This window comes from Pteropus vampyrus, unplaced genomic scaffold (assembly GCF_000151845.1).
Source record: "Pteropus vampyrus isolate Shadow unplaced genomic scaffold, Pvam_2.0 Scaffold553, whole genome shotgun sequence".
Lineage (NCBI taxonomy): Eukaryota > Metazoa > Chordata > Mammalia > Chiroptera > Pteropodidae > Pteropus > Pteropus vampyrus.
The window spans coordinates 355,562-365,628 of record NW_011889334.1 but is presented as its reverse complement, the minus strand read 5'-3'; the positions used below and the strand labels follow the sequence as shown (position 1 = coordinate 365,628).

Genomic DNA, 10,067 nt, shown 5'->3' with positions numbered 1-10,067 from the left:
GTCTGTCTCCTTCCTAGACTATAAGCTCATAAAGGGCAGGGATTTTTTGTCTATTTTTATCATGCTGAATCCCCAGCTCAGAAGACAGCGTGTATTTGTTGAGTAAATGAATAAATGGTCTTTGGATGATTGCTAAAACTCAGGTCATCAAGTTTGTGCTTCAGGCAGGAAGAAATTAAAGAGCAAAGGGCAAAAAGGGGCCCAAGCTCCAGAAAAGACCTTTCCTGGAAGTCCCAGTTAGGAGCTTAGGCTGGCTGACATTTCTATGACTGGAACTCTGTCACATGACCTCTCCTATCTGGACTGGAGGTTGAGGGAGAAAAAATTTTTTTAAAGCAGAGAAACACTAGATTCTGTAGAAGTAATGTAGGGAGGAAGCAAGAGAGTTAAAATGTTAAATCAAGCTACATTCAGAGACTGCAATATGCTGACCAGGTCAGCAGCCAGGCCAGAACACCTTCAAAACAAAGGAAGATTTCCGCTGGGGTCACTAACAACCCATTCCCCACATCTGTGAAGGGGAAACAGGAACAATAGAGTCTTTAAGTGGCTGCTCTACACAAATAAAATTGTTCATTCCCTATGGCTAAAATCATGGGAACCTATAGATTAGAGGCTGGGAACTGCCAGCAGGCCTTACTCTTTCCCTTCCTCACTGTATGTCCATATCAAAGGAAATGGGAACTAAAGAATGATATATAAACTGAATTCCCTGACCACTTGGGGTTCCCCTCACTCTGCCTCTGAGAGGAGACTACACTCTGTGGAGTGTTACCCTTTTTCTAGTAAACTTTCCTTTTGCCCCTAACTTTGGTGTGTGTGTTGAATTCTTTCTACACTCTCTGCCAAACGACCCTCTTTCTCTCAATGCAGGGCTTGGTTTCCCCCCACTCAGAGAAATTTGCCTTGTCCTGCTGTGTTGCTGCAGATTCGAGGTTCCGAGTGAAGGGGTATGAGGCTCCGGCAGTTGGAAGAAAATGCGGGGAGCCGTAGGCAACTACAACATAGCTCTTTATTCCAGCAAGGGCATAGCCAGCCGTGCAGGGAGGCAGCGCCTTTATATACACAGGTTAAACAATAGAGGCACACTGCCAAGTTATAGGAGCCCGCGCATGTGTACTGGGCACATGGTTATGTAAGGGGAGAAGTGCTGAGTCACTTCTGATCGGAAGTTAGCTAAGGGTACGTGTGTGGGGTGGGGGGTGGGGAGCCTGACTACGGCCATCTTTCTTCACACAACTGCATCAGAAGGAGGAGTAAGAATGGATATTGGGTATTTGCAAGATGGCTGCCTAATGCCCTCTCTTTGAATGCTGTAATTCCTTAATTCCACACTAACTGTTTATGTGTCGGGTCTCTAAGATGTAGTACCAGGAACTGTGAGTAAGACACCCTCCCCCTGCAAGATGGGGTGAATCTCCCCAAGTGAGGACTCAAGCCCTGTTCCCCGCCCCCACCCAGAGGATCCTTGAATCCACACAGTAAAGAATTCAAGTGTGAGCCAGAGTTAGAGACAAAGAAAAGTTTACTAGACAAGGGGTAACGCTCCACAGACAGAAACCTGATTTTCTCTCCAAGTCAAAGAATGAGACCCTGAGTGTTTGTGGAACTGAGTTTAAATCTTTTCTTTCCGAGTATGGGCATGCAATGTTAAAGGCATGGGGAAGTAGTTATTGGCAATTCCATCAAGAATCTCCCTGTAGGTGCCCTGTGGTCTGGCCGTGTGCTGATCAGCCAGGTTCCCGTGTGCAGCAGTGCGCAGCAGTCTCTGAATATAAGTTGGTTTAATATTTAGTCAGTTTGTATAGTTCTCATGCTTCTTTGCTATATTACCTCCTCCCCCAATCTACCAACTGTTCTATTTTTAGGCATCATAATTCTTACTGAAACATTTAGTGTCTTAAGATCTACCCAACAGTCCCCCTGCTATGTAGAATGCAGGACGGTGTACTCTAACAGGTAATTGAAGTACAGTGAGAGTTGGGCATCTCGGGCCCTGCCTATGAATTCACAAATGGGTGACTGGGGCTGAATTCCAGCCTGCACTCACACCCTTCGGCCTCCCAGCCTGGCATAGTGCATGGGCTACCTGCCAGAGAAAGGGGCCCTTTTTCTAATTTGCACTAAGAGTGTGGTTTGTTGCCATGCTTGTATACCTACCTATGGGCTGCCCGGAAGAAAAAGTGCCTTTTCCTATTTAATTCACCATGAGGTGGAGTCCTTTAAAAAGGCACACATAGGTGCCCTGAAGGCTGGCTGCAGCCTCTCCGATATGGAGGTCGATAGCTTTCTCTCCCCTGTTTGTCCTGAAAGCCAGAGATCTGCACGTCATCACTGAAACCCCACATCTGTCTCTTCCTTATTTCCTCCTTACAAACAATGTCAGACTATTGAATAAAGGCAAGCTGAAGACAGGCATTCTACTCTTAGCTTCAGACCAGCACCTTCTGTTAAAAAACCATCTCCCAGGCACGCTGCCGTGAGTGAGATGGGCTCACGGGGGGCGCAGCCTATTCTGTACTCCACTGAGGACACTCATGAATATCCCAGTCTAGTTCATGCCTTATTTTGAAATCACCTCTGCAGGTGTCTGACCTCAGCCTCCCTTGTTTTAACTCCATCTCAGACAGTGAAGTCTTCTGATGATGGCACCAAACTGGGATGAGCTGTTTCTGGAGCCCATGTGCACTGGCCACACCTGTTAACTCGGAGCACTTATCAATGTATGAAATAACTAGATCTATCTTAAAATGCTCACTGAATAGTGAAAGTACAGAATAGTTATATAGTAGATTGTGTGTGAGTGTGTGTGTGTGTGTGTGTGTTTATGAGTGTTTAGTCCTTTTATCCTTTTATCACTATATAATAAAAAACATGAAGGTGAAATTTCTCTGGGAGACGAACGCCAAGGAGTTGAGCCCTGTCCACTGTGCACCTGCTTGGATACCTTCCAGAGGTCTTCTGGTGCCTCTGTGGCTTTCCAAGGGTCTTTTGAACCTATTTTTGCAAATGTTATAGGGTAGTGGAAAAGATCCAGGCTTGAGGTTAGGCAATAGCTTGAGTTCTTGCTTTGTTACTATCTGAGTGACCTGGGGCAAGTGAAACAATACACTCTCTTCTGTCAGCCTCAGGCCCACACCCACAGGAACAAGAGAACAGCCATGCAGATGCCTGCACCTCAGATGGAGAAACACTCAGGTAACACCTCCCCCTCATCTACTAAGAATGTCCTTTCTCAGTAGCTCCTCCATCTTATCATTTGGCCATATAACTTGATATACTCTAGGAGGCAGAGCTGATTGCCTCTGCAAATTCCATTATCCTTTTCTTCCTCAATAACAGAACCTCAATCTTAGGTAAGTGTCAATGTGCTACTTAAAAACACTCACTTCCCAGGCTCTCTTGCATCTAGGTGGCCGTGACTATTTGGCTAATGAGTCATCAGCAGAAGTCTGCTTGGTGGGACTCTCAGGACTTCATTTGCTTTCCTGATTAAAAAAAAAAAAAAGATTCAGTTGCAGCATGCCTTTTGCTCTTTTCCTTTCTGCCTGAAATGTGGATGTGATGCCTGAGGGAGGAGTAGCATCTTGTACCCATGAGGCAGAAAGATAGACATAAGACATCTAGCAGGAGACTTGAGTCCTTGGGGACTTTGAGCAGCGGCATCAGCCCTGGACTGCCGGCTCCAGTCTTCTTGATAGATAAAAAAATAAACTCCTACTTGATTAAGCCGTTATATTGAGTCCTTGTAATGCGCAGCCAAATACAACTTTAACCAGCACACCCTCTCCCTATGTACTTTTGTTTGTCTGATGTGTTCCTGCCTTACAGTGCTGCTTTTCCAAATCGCAAGGTCCACAAATATAGGCAAGAGATACCTGCATTACCCACTCTCTCGGGTGCTGCCAATGCCTCTGGGAAACCAGACTCAGCCCCTGCTTCTCCCTCAGCCCCTGCTTCTCCCTGTAGAGAAGGACAAAGCGACTTTGAGCTCCTCTTTCCTCTTCTGTAAACTGGGGAATTATAACTACTTAGCAGGCTTGATTTGTTAAGTCTCAACCTCATTAGCAATTATAATTACCAGTATCCCTCACTCCTCTTCAGTTTTTTTAAGGTCTTCCCAAAGCAAATAGGAAACATCTCCTGCTCAGCTAACCTCAGGAGGTCACTAGGCCCAGAGCGTTTTTGTCCTTAAGAAGCTGCACTTCCTTCATTTAAGGTCAAGAACTAGAAAGGATGTCCTCAGTTACAACTGGGATAGGTGAGAAGTGTCCACTCAGGAGACATGAAGGACAACATTCTACTAAACCAGAAAAGACGGGTTAACACAGCAGCAATTTCTTTCTGAGTGAGCACTGTCCTCCCTGGGGAGCTGGATAGAGGTGGGTCTTGGAGCCACTGACACCCATCCTGCTCATGATGATGAGAAAGGGAAGTCCAAAAAGAGGTTGGGTCTGGGGGAGGGCCTATGAAGGGCAAATGGACAGTGATTTTGCCTCTACTACCCACCTCCATACGATAATAGTATTATAATAATCTTACTCTCATGACCTTGCCTCTCTCTAACTGCCAGGATATTCCTATAGTCTAACTATTTGGCCTTCGCTATGAGAAACTTTTCTTACTATTATACTTTGTTTATTTTGCAATTCTCTGAAGATATTCTCCTGATAGCCATTTTTGCCTTTCATCACTCTTTTTCTCTCCTGGTGCATCATTGTTTTTTTTTTTGCTTATTTCTCTCACATGCTCACTCCCTGAAATCTGATCTATTCTTCAAGGTCTGTTTCAGATGACTTCGCAAAGCCAACCTGGAAGGAGACATTTCCCTTCTTCAGAACACACAGCACTTCGTTCCTCTGGCTTCTGTGACCATCAGCAAACGGGTGTGTGCTTGTATTAGACTTAGTCCTTGGGTCCCTTTAGGCAGGCATGGTCTTGTACTTAGCCCTGCCCTGTCACATTATATTTGCTTGGTAAATATTCATGGAATTCAACTGGAAATTCCCACGGGGGAAGAGAGGACAGATAGACACCAAGCACAATACATTTTAATAAAGTGGAGATCGTTTTCCTTAAGAAATGCCTCCTGTGTAAGCCTTTGACACACTGATACAGGACTGGTGCTTAAAGTTGTGGCTAACAACCACCTGCTCAGAGAACTCTCTTCTTCAGGAGAAATACAAGTAAAAGAAATCACTATAGCTTCTTATCTCCTATAATAGGGAAATTATGAGTAATTCTTTCCTGGGGGGACACCCACTGAGTCAGAGGTTCACACCTGCTTAGGTAAGTCATGGGTGTGATCAGGGAAGAAGTGCTGCGTGTTCTTTTGGCCTCGGCACCCAGCGTCAGCTATTTATATATTAGTGATGCAAGTTTCCATGTGTAGAGTCCTGGCTATTGCTCAACGTGCTTTCATACACATGCCTAAACAGGACCGTGGCAGGTTAGCTGTCTAGAAAAGAAACTAGATGGAGCAGGTTCAAAGGGTCCTTCAATTCTTACACTGCAAAAAGAGCCTGCTTAGGGGTGGGAACACGGTGGGAAAGGAGAAGCAGAACTTTATCATCTGACAATGTTAGCATGGAGATGTCTAGCAAACAATTAGATACGAGTGTCGCAAGCTTAGGGGGCAGAGAGTGGGCAGGAGAGTAGATTTCAGAGTTGTTGACATGTAAATGGGAATCAAAACCATGGCAGTGGCAAGATCATCCTGGGAGGACATGAGGAAGAGGGGGATGGAGTACCAACACTTAGGTGGAGAACCAGACCCCCAAGCAGGCCAGGAAGGGATGGCTAGAGAGGTTAAGAAGAGGTAGGAGGGGAAATCAAGGCAGTTGAGACTTCTGAGAATAAAGTGAGCAGGAGAGAGAGAATGAGAAAGAGGGAAAGAGAGAATCAGTCCCAATGAATGTGGCAGAGAATTTCTGCTCTGAGGTAGGAACCAAAAGGCGCCCATTGGATTTAGAGTATGGCAAAGGGATGGGACAAATGGGATAAAAGTGAAGATGGAAGGTGGATTTAGGTGGTGCCAGACAAGAATGAGAAGGAGTGTGTGGTAGACACAGAGGTGCGTCACCTACATTCTTTTTCAAGAAAGGACTTGTTCCTCCAAGGGAGTGTGGTGTGCAGACAATCACCAGCTGTCATCTCCTTCAGGGTCTTCCCTTTCTCTGGACAGCCCCATGTAGTGACTGAGCAGGGCCTGGGCACAAAGGTCCGCTGTTTCAGCCCAATTTGGTTTGCTCTGAAGGGTGACTCTTGCTCCAAGCTCTCCAAGGACTTATCTGAGGCTTGGCTGGTGGCAGCTTAGGTTAACTCCTCTCTCTGCCCTTATTTTCACAGGTGTTGATATCTAATCAATGTCTTGCATCACAAACTGTCTTGGCATCTGCTTTCAGAGGACCCATTCTCTGACGGAGAGTGGTAGAAACAAGTCTTTTGAAGAGTTTATTGAGAAAAGAAAAATAAGAAAGCAAAAGCAAAAATGAGTTTCTTGTTTTTCTTTTTAAGAGTAGAAAGGCAAGGAAGGGGCCAGTGGAGAGGGGGTGCTTGAAGATACTAGAGAGGGATGATTAATAGAATGAAGTCTGAGGACAAGAAAGAGGATGGACTTTAAGGCCAGGAAGGGTGATTGGCCTGGAGTAAGAGACACATATTGGCCATTCTCTGAGATTGAGGCTGAGGACATATTGATGGGGTTAATCTATATTGTTTTGAGAGAGTGGTCAAGGAAGTGAGGAACTCTGCCCAATGATTTCAATCCCAGTACTGGGAGATGGCCAATTACTGGAGAGATGAATGGAGGAATCCTTGAGGTTAAAGTGGGTGAGATGCCTTGCTCCACAGTGAGAGAAGACTGGGGGGAAGCAGGACAAGTTTTAGCACAGCTGCAAACAGAAGAGAAACTTTGGGAAAAACCTGTTAAATAAGAGAATGGAATCTGGGACAGAGAGCAGGAAGACCCACTTCATCCTATTAGAATCTGCTGAGTCTGTCCAGGTGGATTTTGGGTATCGATCCTGGAATCCAATGGATTTTCTATGTCTTCACCCTCTGTGTCATCCACGTATTTGCTAAACATGCATCTAATATAACACACAAGACATGATACAAATATTGATAGAGCAAGATTGTGGTGAGAACCTTCTGGGATACCATCATTTAATCAGCTCCTATTTCTCCTAACTGTGCAATTACCAATTCGGTATTTTTCCATTTGTTCTGGAAGGATCTAATTTAAGATGTCATGAAATTCTGTAATCAGATACAGACCCTTGGTCTACTATATTGCCTCTTTCTATCAATTTACAGTCCTGACAAGGGAACACAAAGTGGAGACAGTCTGGCATGACCTGCCCATGGGCCCCTGGTAGCCACATTTACTTCTCCTAGGGGCTCGCAAAACACCTTTTTGTATTTCATTTGAGGATTTTTGCACAAGGTCATTATCAAGGCCACTGATTTGTAGTTTCTAACGTTCATTTGTTTCTCATCTTTGGAAGTTAGAGTTACACTAACCCTAGCCTTCTAACATCTCTCTGTTTCTTCAAGATTCCTTGAAGTTTGTTGGCAGTGATTTGATGATGGTCTTAGTTAATTTTTCTTTTTATATTTTGTACTTTGGCCTACAATTCATTCAGACCAGGAGGAGTGAACACATTTAGAACAACTACACTTTCCCTTACATTATTATTTGTTTTTTGAAATTTTTCCAGCAAAATTTTTATTTTCTCTTACATTCTTTTTCAGGTTCCTGCTTACCAATAGTCGGTCACCCTTTTCCATTCAAATGTCATGCTTATGGAGAAGCTGCAAACACTAAAAGGATTCTGCTCTCTCTCTCTGTCATCTGGAAACATTATACAGTTGGCCATGAGCAAGGGACCCATCCCTAACTTGTCTTTTCTTCTTTTGTCATAACCAGTGTCCCCTCATACCAAGACCAAACTTTCTTATCTTTCCCTCTAGGAATCCAGACACCATCAAATTCAATACCTCGGCACTCCCTGTGTAATGAGTGATATATTCAAATGAACAAATGAGGAGATAGTACAAGGGTAAAGGGGCTAACTCTAGAAAGGATACGTTCACATTTTCTGCAATTGCAAAGGCCTTTCTCATGCTGACAGTGTAATTGTACGGTTCTAATTTATTTGGCCACCAGATGGCATAACTGAGAGTGTGTTTTCGTTTTTGTTTTAAAGGAAAGTTGCCATCGTAAAAAACCCAACAAAACAGCATTGGTTATTTATTGTTGAAATTGCCCTTGGAAAGCACATTGCAGGTGTCCGTTTTAAGTGACAGTTAATATTTTGATACGGTTTTCTCACCGTTAAGGTATAGACAAATCCCTTTCTAAACCTTAAAATTCCAAAGATAGGCCTCCCGACCCTATTTAGTCCTGGATTTTTCTTCCCCGCCTCTGTATAGAAAGCCATGTGGGAGTAAGAATTGGAAGTGGGCTTGTCTTTCGCCTGCATTGAACACATTCTTCCCTTTGCCATAAACCCCACACTATTGATCCATTGCATCTCAGAGTGGATGGAGAGGTTGTTGAGGAATTATTGCTAATATTAACATTATTGGACCAAAATATGTATTCCATCTTGTGAAGAGAAGTGCTGACTCCTGTGGAAGCGTGAGGATAAATAGAATCAATCCCTGAGTATTAGCCTTTATCTCTTTAGGTTACATTTGGATATTGATTTGGAGCTTCTGTGCTCTGAGTCTGAGGTAAGGAGGCCTGAGAGTTTGCGGTGGGTCTTTGAAGCTGAGGAGATGGGAGTAGGAGGCATGAGAGTGGGTATGGTAAGAAGGGAACTGAGAAAAGTAACATTTACTGCTTGTTTTGTGTTTCTTCTATACATTTTTGACCTTAGGGAATTTTAAAGGACTTTTTCTAATATTTTTAAATGGATGGATTCATTCATTCAATAAATATCCCAGGTACTATGTATGGGAATAAATAGTGAATAAGGCAGAGTTTAAACCTTCAAGGAGCTTTCTAATTTTGTTTTTCAGCCCTAGGGGAACAAGATGAAAATCCTAGGATAGGTCTTTGCCTGAGGCCCCAGGGAACATCCAATGTCCAGATGTGTGGATGGGAACACGCTCCCAGTGAAAGCAGAAGTTCCTTAAAACTGTTGATTGTGAGGAATAAATAAAAATGGCAAAACTTTGTAATAACATCCTGGCTAATTCTGTATACAAAGGAAAACATTGGGGTTTTGCTGAAGAAAGGAGACAGCATCATAATGGGAACCACGCTGCAAAAATTTAATTGTTCCCTGGTGATTGCCAGGATTGAAGATCTGATAAAACGACTGGTGCAGAAGGCAGAGCAAACACACCGTGTGGCAAGTCATAAATTTCAACCGCAGTGGAAATGTATACCGGAAGGCAGTGTGAGGGTGGATTGGAGAAGATCAAGATTGGAGTCAGGAAAAATAGTTGGGAGCCTATTGAAACTTTCAGTGAGAGGTGATGAATGTTTGAGTTAAGACAATGGCAGGTAGGCACAGGTGGGAGACAGACTTCAGGGTAGGAAGAACTGATGTAAAGGAGAGGGAGAAAGAATGATTCTGGAGAGAGAACACCAGTTCCAGTGGCCTGACCCTGAGGCCTGTGCTCTTTCCTCACAGAATAAGGACTTTGTCACAGAATAAGGACTCCACTATAGACCAACTCTTCCATTTTATAGCGAAATTAAAACTCAGGATATGGAAACCTTCCACTATGGCCAAATGGAAACCCTCCACTTGTGGAAGAAGAAACCAAGGCTCCCTACCCTGATCCCACCTTCTTCCACAGGTGCACCTTGGAACTACCAGAGAGCCTTTCCAAATAGCAGGCGACTGGGCCACAGCCCAGACCCAATGCACCAGAATCCCTGGGCCAGGAACACTGGCTCATTCTAGGACAGTGTATCAGCTCCTCTTCCTGCCATGACCTTCCATAGCACATTCTGCCTAGACCACACTTTCTTTTTCTCTGTTTCATAATTGCATCACATAATTGCAATACACTACATATTCTCATTGATAATTAGAAAAGCACTGAAT

The 10,067-nt window shown here is 44.0% G+C and overlaps 1 long non-coding RNA gene across 3 annotated transcripts; it reads left to right on the top strand.

Annotated features, from left to right (window-relative positions):
* Window positions 1-1,217: 1,217 nt before the first annotated feature.
* On the top strand, window positions 1,218-9,544 carry LOC111733354. 3 transcript variants are annotated; one of them, XR_002777954.1, is made up of 4 exons: window positions 1,218-1,315; window positions 3,126-3,198; window positions 4,782-4,886; window positions 9,028-9,544. It is a non-coding gene; the product is annotated as an uncharacterized LOC111733354 (long non-coding RNA). The 3 variants fall into 3 exon arrangements; XR_002777953.1 differs by lacking the exon at window positions 9,028-9,544 and having other exon boundaries at window positions 4,782-5,059; XR_002777955.1 differs by lacking the exons at window positions 1,218-1,315; window positions 9,028-9,544 and adding an exon at window positions 2,556-2,723 and having other exon boundaries at window positions 4,782-5,059.
* Window positions 9,545-10,067: the final 523 nt, after the last annotated feature.